Genomic DNA, 12217 nt, shown 5'->3' on the forward strand with positions numbered 1-12217 from the left:
AACATAGATATAAAAATCCTCAGCAAAATCCAAGCATACAGAATACAGCAAATCTTCAAGAAGTTATTAAACCATGTCAGGTAGGATTCATGCCAGAGATGCAAGAACGTTTCAATATACACAAATCTAAAAATAAAATACCCTCTGTCAATACAGCAAAATCTAAAGATCACATGATCATCTCAATGGATGGCAAAAAGTCTTCTGACAACGTCCAACACAAATTCATGTTCAAAGTCCTGTAGAACACTTGAATAGAAAGTCTATGTCAATATGATAAAAGCCATCTATTACAACCCAACTGCTAACATAATTCTAAATGGAGATAAACTGAAATCTTTTACTCTTAGATATGGTACAAGACAAGGCTGTCTTCTATCACCACTTGCATTCAAAATTGTTCTGCAATCATTAGCTGGAGCCATTAGAAAAGAGAGAGAAATAGAAGCAATAAGAAAAGATAAAGAAGTTAAATTACCTTTATTGGCAGAAGACATAATATTGTACTTGGAAGATCCAAAAAACTCCACCAAGAATATACTGGAATTAATGAAGAAATTCAGTAGCATAGTAGGGTAGAATATCAATACCCAAAAGTCAATAGCATTTCTCTACACAGATAACAAACACACTGAGAGGGAAATTATAGAAACAATAACTTTTACAGTAGCAATGAGGAAAATAAAATACCTTGGAATAAACCAAACTGAAGAAGTCAAAGAACTTTTCAAAGAAAATTGCAGTAATCTTAGAAAATGGATCGTAGGGGATTTCAAAAAATGGAAACATATTCCATGCTCCTGGATTGGAAGAACCAACATTGTGTGGATGGCCACTCCCAAAATTGCCGTACAGATTTAATGTAATCCCTACCAAAATACCACCACCATACCACTCATACCTAGTGAAATAATTCCTAAAATTTACCTGGAACCAGAAAAGACCTAGAATATCAAAGACAATAATGGGAAACAAAGACAAAGCAAGAGGCATTACAATTTCTGACCTGAAATTTTACTATAAAGCTATTGTGATAAATTCAGCATTGTATTTGCCGCAAAATATACCTAAGGATCAAAGGAATAGTTTAGTAGATGCAGAGGCCTCTTCCAACACACTCAGTAACCTGATCTTTGACAAAGTTTCCTAAAAAACTTGCTGGAGGAAGGATAACCTCTTTAGCAACTGTTCCTGGAAAAATGGGCTCTGTACATGACGAGAAGGAAAATTTGACCTGGTTCTATCACCATGCACTAGGATACAGTCTAAGTAATTGAAGATCTAAACAATAAAAACAGAAACACTAAATCTCCTGGAAGAAAATATAGGAGGAAATCTTGAACACATAGGGGTAGGCAAAGAGTTCAAGAATTAAAAAGTAGGCCCTCCTCTTTTTGAGAAGTTTTTGCACGTCAAAAGAAATTACCAACAATGTGAAATGAAAACACAAATTTTAAAAAAATCTTGACTAATAAACACTCACACAAAAGTCTGCTGTCTTAGAATTTTTAAAGAAGTAAAAACCATAAAGGACCCAAAACTTAAAGAAGAAATCCAGAAATGGGCATTAAGGATGAACACACACTTCTCAGAGGACAAACATAAGAATGGAATAAATATATGAAAAAATGCTCCACATCACTAGCCATTCATGAAATGAGATTAAAACAACACTATGATACCTTCCCATCTCAGAAAGAATGGCTATCATAAATAACTCAAGCAACAACAAATGTTGGAGAGGATTTGGGAAAAATTAATCCTTCTCCACTACTGGTGCGAATATGGACTGGTGCAAACATTATGGAAATCAGTGTGGAGACTCTTTAGAAAACCAGGACTGGAAATCTGAATCAACCCAGCTATCCTCCTACTGGGAATTTTTCCCAGAGGATCTGAAAACTTCAAATCATAGTGATATATGTGCACCTGTGTTTATAGCAACATAATTTCTTATAGCAAAATCTTGGAAAAATTCAAGATGTATGTCATCTGATGAATGGATGAAAATCATGTGATATTTTTATAAAGTGGAGTATTTCTCTGCTATAAAGAATGATAAACTGAATCATTTATATTTAATTGGAAGCCACTTGAAGATATAAGTGAAATGAATGAGATGCACATGTGTAAATATCATATATTCTCCCTAGTATCAAAATTCAGAAGAAGAAAATCAAATAGCAAGATATGAAAAAACTAAAATTAAAGCAAGAGTTTGAGGATTGTACAATGAGGAGATGGCCAGGAGAAGAACTAGGAAACATGACAGAGGCAAAACCACACATTTATATGGGTAAGATTCAGAAAGGCAATGATCCTGAGAAACATCAGAAAGTTTTCAAAAGTAGCAGTTACTCGGTAAGATTCTCACCCTGACTAACTATATATAATGATACCTGTGAACTAAGTAATTGCACTGAAATAATCAATATGTAATTGAAGAGTCACAATTGCAATACCTCTCATTCTGGTCTTCTAAATACCTACTGCTTGTCATGAACCACCAATTATTGCCATATTAACTGTGAAAGAAATGCTCCTTTTTATTTTTAATTTTTTTAAAAAGGGTAATAAATGAAAATAGTCCAGGAAATAGTGTCACCGGACTGTCCTGTTACACTGTTGTATAATGGTTGGAATTCTAAATTCCTCTGTAAAAATATGTAATCATTTATTTCTATTTTAATAATATTTTTTATTTTTAATATTTCCCCATATTCCTGAGACTTGAAGTTTAAGCTATCGATAGTAGATGGAAAATACCTGCTCTATATTATGCTGATGAGGTTTGATATTGAATAGATAGTGAGATTCAACCCAACTGCATATATTTTGATTCATAATACGCTTCACTTCTGCAGGGTTGACAGCCTACGATTTTAGACCAAAAGTTAGATAAAAGACAGTGCTGCATGGCCAATTGCTGCTGTGCCTTCTCTCCTAGTAGATTAGAGTTTAAAAAAGAAGTGGGTGGTGAATCAAGGGAAGAGACCTGAAAAGGAGTGTTGCGGGACTGTCCTGCAACAACTTTGTACATGGTGAGGTTTCTGAACTTCTGTGTAAATTTATATAATACTTTATTCCTATTTTTTAAAATATATTTTAATTATTTTTTTCGTCATATTCCGTAGGGACTTAAAGTTTAATATATCAATACTTTATGAAAAATGCCTGTTCCATGCTCTGCCTAAAATATTTGATATTGAGACAGATAGGGAGGTTGAGGTCAATAGCCTCAGTTATATGGTAATATCAATAGGCTTGTCCTCCGGACGGTAAACCCCAAATTTGCAGACCAAAAATTAGAGAAAAAGCAGGGCTGCAAGAAAAGCCAACATTTTGGCCCTAGCCTTCCAAGTTCAATTAAGACTCAGGAAATATGAGAACTGGTAATGTAATATCATATAACTCAGTTGTGTACCAAATTTTCTGACCAAGGAGACTGCAGAGAGAAAGAGGAAAGTGATCGATGTAGAGAGTGCCTAAGGATAGGCACATGGAGATAAAACGTTCTCTCAGGCTTTCACAGAGAGCACATTTGCCAAGCAATGACCATGACTCATCCACATATCTGACACTGATAAAGAATTTACCATCTAAGGAAAAGGGTCTCAAAATAAATCCTGAGGGGATTTCACTAACCTTATCCAATACAAAAGCTACAAATCTTGTTACAATTTATTTTGCTGTTACCCACCCAGCAGAAAGTATAAAATTGAAATGTGAGAAGTAAATCCAAGTTTTTATGTTGAGCTGTTGGGGAATCAGGTTGATAACCTCTGACATTGTAAGTCAATTGGAAGACCCAACAGTATTATGGACCAAGGGACTATTTTGGAACATTTTGCTGAGTTTACACAACAATATTATTTAAATGACGGAACTCAACAAAAATGGGGATACAGATTAATGCCCATTTTGTGTCTGTGTATTCAAAATTGTTAGGATAGATATATAGCTACATGCTCTTAATAGAAGGAGTACAGGGCTTTATACTAATAGTGTTTGTAAATAGCATATCATGTATCCATCTTCTACAACAAATAACCACTAGGAAGGCAATTAGTAATGTGTTAATTTTGGAACTATCCTATCAATTTTTTTTGATACTGTCTCATTGCTAGTTATTTCTGATAAAATAATGGAAAAATGTACTTGATGGATAGCCAACATTTGGTAAGTAGCCTTTCAAGGTCAGTGAAGTCTCTAGACACACGAGTACCTATACTGTAACATCGTGTAACACAGTTGTGTCTCAACATTTCTGATAATAGAAATCATGGGGCCACAGAGCAATATGATCGATGATGTAGAGTGTGCCTAAGGAGTGTCATAAGGAGAGAAATTGTTCTCTCAGACTTTCACACAGAGCAAATTGGTCAACCAATGTCTGTGACACATCCCCATGGCTGACACTCACAAAGGATTTGAAAGCTGCAGTACAAGGTATCAGGATAAAACCTGAGGGGACTTGACTACCCTTTCAAGATGCAAAATATACATTTCTTCTTACGTAATTCTTGCTTTATCTTGTTCTTCACAATCCAGCAGAAAAGTATAAAAATGATGTATATTAAAGAAAAGCATATGGATATGCTGAGCTGTGAAAGGCTCAAGTCAGCATCTTGTGACATTGACAGACCTACGGATAACCCACTACTGTTTTGGACTACTAGACTATGTTGGATTAATTTGCTGAGTTCATGCACCTATAATATTTAAATTGATATGGAATACCACCCCCCACACTAAATGTTAGAAAAAATGGGATAAATAGAAGGACCATTTTGTGGCTGTATGTACAAAGTAGAAAAGATATAGAGCTACTTTCTGTTAATTCAATGAGAAGAGTAATTTGTACTAACATTATTTAGACAGCATATCATGTGTGCATCTTGTGCTATGAATAACCCCTAAGAAGATAACAATATACAATATATTAATTATTGAAACTGTCCTATTAATCAGTTTTGAGACTGCCTCATTGCTGTTTCTCAATAAAATAAATAAATAGAAAATAAATGAAGAGTTTAATCCTCAACTCAGAATCTTCCACAAGATCATGTGCATCTTCCGGTAATGTAACAGGGTAAGTAGCCCATGGATTTATTTTTATTAATTGCATGACTCACAAACTGTTTTAAGGTCACCAGATGTGGAGACCCAATGAGATTTTGTTGTTGACTGTAATGTAGTCTTTAATTGAATTTTTTGTAGAGGAAATATATCTATTTAAAACAAAACCAAATGGCCATCTCTGTTTAGAATAAGAAGTAATCCCAAGGGTGTGATTCATATTTTGAGTGGACACTTGTGGTGTGACTTTGATCATCTCTGACTGGTCTATGATTCTGGCTGTACAGTTGCCCTTGTTTATAAACCCAATTATCCATGCTTGGTGACCTTCACCATATCTATGTAACTTTTTCTCTGCACTGATCTGAGCAGCTTGTTCACTTGTTAAACAGATTTACAGGCCTACTGATGTCTCCTGGAAAGTCCCTATTGTGAGGCCAAACATAATTCCACAGGCCATGCTCACGCAGACATCTTTGCTAGCACAGGAAGTTTGTGAATCAAAAATGATACCTCATTTCTCTGTTAGTAGGCCAGGTTCTGTGCATGGCCCAAAGTTAAAACCTCGTCATGTCAGTGAACACATGGGTGTTGAATGCATGCATAAGTCCTGCAACTGTTCTGTTGAGCAGCACCACGTTCATCATGGCTTCTTGGTATGCCTACTCCACAACTTGGGTGACAAGTAGCTTAATTTTTTCCATTCCTCAGTAATGTCTAGCCACAGTTCTACAGCAATAGCCACTTGCCTACAGAGGTATTTTCTTAACCCAAGCACATCTCCAGGTACTGCATTTTCTGGCATGATAAATTCACTGGGTTGGCAGACTGTTGTAGTGACAATGGCCAGAGCAATAGAGGAGTTTAATACTGTTCGGACACTTGCTACAGATGTTCCTGCTTCCACTGCTGCATCTTTAGGACCCTTTATTATTATGGGTGTTACTTTATCCCTTTCCCTGTCAGTCACTTTATTACTGATTCCAAGGAGCATCAGCATATTGTCATATTATGTAACCCTCACTGCATACAGGTCATTGAGCACATTTGCACATGCTGTCCTACCCATTGTGTAAGGGTCATTCACAAGAGGATAAAAGTAATCTGTGGTGTGAACCAAGGAAAGACGAATATGGCTCAAAGAAATGATGCAAATATCCAATTTCAATGCTTGATAGGTCTTGGGGGCCAGACAGCAGACATTCCAGTTTCTAAGATACAGTTGTGCTAGCATCTCTGTTGATAGGATATCTCAGCAAGGATAAGTATCTTCAAAAGCTGATCTAATTCATGCTTCATTTAATACTATCAAGTCTTGGCATAACATTTACAATAAACTTCTCACCTTTTAGGAAGTGTTACTCTTCTAAGGATTCCAACAGTTTCTGCAGGACATCTTGAGACACTTTGCATCCTGTGCCCTTTAGTTCAGTGAATCTGGTTAGCTGGAAACTTTGGTCCAATTCCTAACTTTCTGGGTTTAAGTTTTCCCAAGTAGACATGGTTATGGGCACACACTCCTCACAATTCAGCCATTCCTGTCCCTCTCGCATCATGAGCTGTGTTTTGTACTTCATATCCATCAGCTCACATCATGCCTGTCCCTTTTCCTGAGGCCACCTGGACACTCCCAAAATGCAATGGGGGCCTGTCCCCCTTAAGCATAGCCTGAATAAAAATGAGGCTCTGTGTGGTAACAAGGCCCGGCCTGTTCCCTGAGGGAGTGGTGTGGGCCTGGTGGTAGGCAGTGGGTGTGGAGCCTGGCCTTCCTGGAAAGCGGCACTGGCTGCACTAGTTGGAATAAAATAACTAAGCTTTTTGGATCTTTGTTTGGTGGATGGACATTTATTTTCTTTCAAATGTTTAACTATCATAAATTGTTGATATAAACCTGAGTGTACATAGATTCTTTGGTGTGAAGATTTAATACCTTGGGGAATATTCCCAAAAGGTTTGTACTTGTGTCAAATATGATTCAACTGATTCAATTTTTACAACCTTAATCCTAGCAGATTGTGTACTCTATAAGGGATTGAAAGACTCTCATCTATTTCATTCCTGTTGCGTTTGATTTGTTTCTGTGACCATGACCTGTGCCTCTCGGACATGTGCCACCTGCGCTATACTCATCTGATTATGGAATAAAACCTCTGCAAATATTGATGTAAAGAAACCCTTGCTCTTTTAAATATTGGCATTGAATACTCTGTTTTAGCCAGAAGGAAATTAACTAGGACAATCAAATAACAATTGTATCGCATTTATTGAATAAAAAACGTTTATTAAAAAGGAACACACATACTTCAAATTTAAATAATAGGGCCTTGACCAGGGAAATAGCTCAGGAGAATAAGTGCTTGCCTGGACGTGCAAGGGCCTGAGTTAAATCCTCAGTTCTGCCAAAAAGTAAATACATAAATAATAGAAAGAAATAAAGAAAGAAATAATAGGACCACATTTAAACAGATGATATAACTTAGTCATTTTACATGTGTAAAGTCAAATATATAGTGTATAAAAGAGAAAATTTAGGAGTTATTTTATTATTTATTTCTAAATTAATTGTATTGAGAAAAAGTAGCAATGAGACAAGTTCAAAACCGATTAGGACAGTTTCGGTAATTAAAATATTGCACATTTTTGTCTTCATAGTGTTTGTTTACAGTACAAGATGCACACATGATATCCTCTCCAAACAATATCAGTAGAAATATTTCTTCTCATTGAATTAAGAGAAAGTACCTTCATGTCCTTCTTTGTATATATAGATACAAAATGGTCTTCATTTATATCTCCTTATCTAGTTTATTTTCTTCAGAGATGGTTATTCCATTGCCATTTAAGTATTGTAAGTGCATGAATTCAGCAAAATAATCAAATATCGTCTAGTAGTCCATAATAGTGGAGTGTAATCCATAGGTCTGACATTATCAGAAGATATTGACATGAGCGCTTTACAGCTCAGTATATTATTATGGCTTAGTATATTATGTCACAAAGAATTTTTTAATACTATAATTTTTATTTATAAAATCAGCAAGATATCAACTATAAAGGGTTTGAGAATGTCCTTAAAAAGAGGTTACTCATACATTTTTGTCAAGACTTTATAATTGTACAGTTTTTCTGGAGGGAAAATTTCTTTTTTGAAAAATAATTTTATTGGAAAACAAATAACAATGAGACAGTTTCTAGACCGATTTGTAGGACAGATTCAACAAGTAATGCATTGCACATTGTTGTATTCATAGTGGATATTCATAGTGAAAGATGCAGATATGATATCCTGTCCAAACATTATTAGTACAAATCTTTCTTCTCATTGAAATAAAACAAAGTAGTTGTATATCTATACTAAATATTTTGTATATACAAATACAAAATCGTCCTTCATTTGGGTCCAATTTTTGTTTAGTTTTATCAGAAATGGGTATTCCATTGCCATTTAAATATTGTACATTTGTGAATTAAGAAAAATAATTCAACATAGTCCAGTAGTCCTAAACAGTAGAGTGTTATCTGTAGGACTGGCAATGTCAGAATTTGTTGACTTCAGCCTTTCACAGTTCAGCCTATTAATATGGCTTTACTTTTTATTCCTCAATTTTATACATTTCTCATGCATGGTTAAGACCAAGATAAACCAAAACCTATACAACAAAAAAAGTAACTTTTCTATCTGACAAGGTCAGTCAAATCCACTCAAGCTTTTCCTTGATACCCTGTGCTGCAACTTCTAGATAATATTGCTTAAATATTGTATCATGGTTTTCATACATTTCTGCTGGATAGTTTAACCAAAGATAAAGCAAGACTGATATAATATGAAATGATATTTCTGTACCTGACAGGAAATGAAACTTCTGTACCTGAAAACTTCTGCTCAGGCAAATGATCTCAGGATTTACCCTGAAACCCTGTACCGCAGTTTGTAGATCCTTTGTCAGTGTCAGTCATGTGGATCCGTCAAGGCCATTGCTTGATGAATATGCTCTCTTTGAAAGCCTGAGTATCTTTTATCTCCATGTGACTCCACCAAGCACACTGTACATCGTCCAACACATTCCATTGTGGCCTCATTATCCCCTTGATCAGAAAATGTGGGACATCACTGAGTTACACAATGTTAAAGCACAGGTTCTCTTATGACCTGAGGCGTCACTGACTTTGAAAGGCTAGGGCGAAAATGTTTGCTGTTCATGCAACTATTCTTTTTCCCTAATTTTTTGGTTTGCAAACTTAACATGCTAAACCTCCAGAAAGCAAGCTTAATGATATTATTACCCTATCTCATAGGCAGGTGAGCTTAACATCAGTATCTGTCTGAATATGAAACATCTTAGGCATAATAAGGAACAGTTATTTTTCATCAAGTGTTGATATGCTAAACTTTAAATCCTTACAGCATGCAAAGAAAAATAAAAAAATCATTAAAATAGGAATAACAATTACATATTTTTACACAGAAATTTAGAAATCTAACCACACACAACATTGTAACAGGAGAATCTTGTGACTTTTTTTTTGTCTTGTGTTTTTTTTTTCTTTTCTTTTCCTTTTTTTTGGAGAATCCAGAGGATGAACAGAGCCCCTTGCACTTGCCAGGAAAAGGCTTATTCTCCTGAGCCATCCCAGCAGCCAATCTTGTTTTTATATTACCCTCTTGTTAAGCAAATATTTACTTGAGAGGCAGCATAGAATTAAATGATATGTCATGACAATTAGTATGTATTTAGGAGACCAGAGGGACAGGTATTCCAAGCATGTAATTGCTAGTATTACACATTGCTATCTTCAGTGTAGTTGTTTAGTTCACAAGTATCAGCATATGCAGTTAGAAAGTGTCAGAATCCTACCAATTAGCTGCTAGTTTGAAAACCTTTTAATGATTGTCAGGATCATTGCATTAACCATCTTGTGCATGTAAATGTATTGTTTTTGCACCTGTCATGTATCCTAGCTTTTCTCCTTCTTCTCTCTTTGTTGATTTCACCTTAATTTCTTGCTTTTGTTTTAATTATGTTAAAACTTTGTATTTTATTTGCTTCTTTCAAGTTCTTACACTAGGGATACTATATGATATTTACATATATGAGTCGAGTTTGTTGCACTTATGAGTATATCTTCCAGTGTCATCCACTTAAATATAAAGGCTTCATGTTTGTCATTCTTCATAGTTGAATAAAAATTCACTGCATATAAATAACAAATCTTTTTAGTCCATTCTTTGGGTGACTGGCATCTTTGTTTTGAAGATTTGGCTATCACAAATTGTGCTGCTATACACATATGTGCACATTTATCACTATGATATAATATATTCGGTTCATCTGGAGAAATTCTCTGTAGGGGTGTAGCTGGGTTGAGTGGCATTTCTATTGCTAGTTTTTAAGGAGTCCACAAGCAGTGGAGAAGAACACCTTTCCACCAACAGGCTCAACAAAATAATTTCTTGGTTTATTTCTTTTGTTAGCCATTCTTTCTGGGGTGAGATCCTATTTCAGTGTGGTTTAATTTGCATTTCATGCATGGCTTGTAATATGCAACATTTTTCATATACTTATTAGCTTCTATAATTTTGTCCTCTGAGAAGTGTGTATTCATCTTGGATGCCCATTTCTAGATTTAGTATTTTAATTTTGGGGCCCTGTTTTTAGTTGTTTAAAAATTCCAAAGAGCAGACCTTTCTTTGTCTGAGTGTTTATAAGTTAAGAAGTTTGTTTTCCAATATTCTGGAATGTCTTTTCACTTTGTTGGTAATTTCTTTGATGTGCAAACACTTCTCAATAAGAGGAGATTTCACTTGTTAATTCTTTGAAGCATTACCAATCAAATGTGATTTTTGTTCTTGAACTCATTGCCTATAACTATGTCTTCAAAAGTTCCTGCTGCATTGTCTTGTATGAGATAGTGTTTCCTTTTAATGTTTAGATCTTTAATCCATTTTGACTTTAGCTTAGCTCATGGTGATAGACCTGGGTCGTTTTAGTTTTTGGCATGTATAGAGCCAGGTTTGCAGCACCATTTGTTAAAGACACTATCTTTCTGCCAGGAAGCATGTTTTGCCCTTTTGCCCAAGATAAGGTGGATGAATGCGCGTGTAGTGCCTTCTGCATCTTCGAATCTATTCCATTGGTCCTCACATTTATTTTGTGGTCAATAACATGTTGATTTTATCACAGTAGCTTTTTAGTATAATTTCAATTCAAGAATTGTAATGCCTCCTGACTTGTCTTTCTTTTTCATTTTTCCCTTTGCTATTCTCCGTCATTTCCGTTTCCAAATAAGTTTTAGGAATGATTTGTCTAGACGTGGGAGGTATGTTGGTGGTATTTTGATAGGGATTGTATTAATCTGTCCAGCAGTTTTGTAAGTATGGACATCTTCACAATGTTGCTTCTTTGTAAACAGCAGCAGGGACTATCTTTCCATTTCCTGAAAGCCTCTATGTTCTCTGGTAATTTTTTTTTTTGGTGGTACTGGGAAATGGACTCATGACCTTGAACTTGCAAGATAAGGACTTATTCTACTGAACTATTTCCCCAGGCATTGTTCTCTGATTTGAATGCTGTAGTTTCCTTTTTCTTTTTTTTTTTCATAATTTTATTGAGAAGACAATAGCAATGAGACATTATCAAATTAAACTGGTAGGACAGTTCCAATAAATAACAAATTGTATACTCTTCCTAGTGGTTATTTGTTGTACAAGATGGAGATATGACATCGTATTTAAAAACACTATTTGAACAAATCACTCTATTCATTAAGAGAATGTAACTATTTATCTACCCTAATCATTTTGAATACACAGATGCAAAATGGACATTCATCTCTATCCCCTTATTTGTTTAGTTCCTCACAGGATTTTGTTATCTGATAAGATTACGATATTGGTCAATTTCCATCTATATTATTGATACAGCTTTTATCAATGAAAATATTTATTCAAATACTTTATTCTTCAAATATTAAAATACTTCATTCATTTTTTTTATGGTGGAACCGGGGATTGAACTCAGGCCATTGTGCTTGTCAGAGTAGGACTTATTGCACTTAACAATCTCCCCACCCCTACTTCATTTCTTTAGCAAAACAAATAAATTGCTTCAAGTCTGAAATAAAGAAAAAGGACATATCA

At 35.1% G+C, this 12217-nt stretch overlaps 1 pseudogene; it reads right to left on the reverse strand.

Annotated features, from left to right (window-relative positions):
* Positions 1 to 1146: 1146 nt before the first annotated feature.
* On the reverse strand, positions 1147 to 6313 carry LOC101584693 (annotated as a pseudogene).
* Between the last annotated feature and the right edge of the window lie 5904 nt (positions 6314 to 12217).

This window comes from Octodon degus, unplaced genomic scaffold (genome assembly GCF_000260255.1).
Source record: "Octodon degus isolate 3935 unplaced genomic scaffold, OctDeg1.0 scaffold00103, whole genome shotgun sequence".
In the NCBI taxonomy this organism is placed as follows: Eukaryota; Metazoa; Chordata; class Mammalia; order Rodentia; family Octodontidae; genus Octodon; species Octodon degus.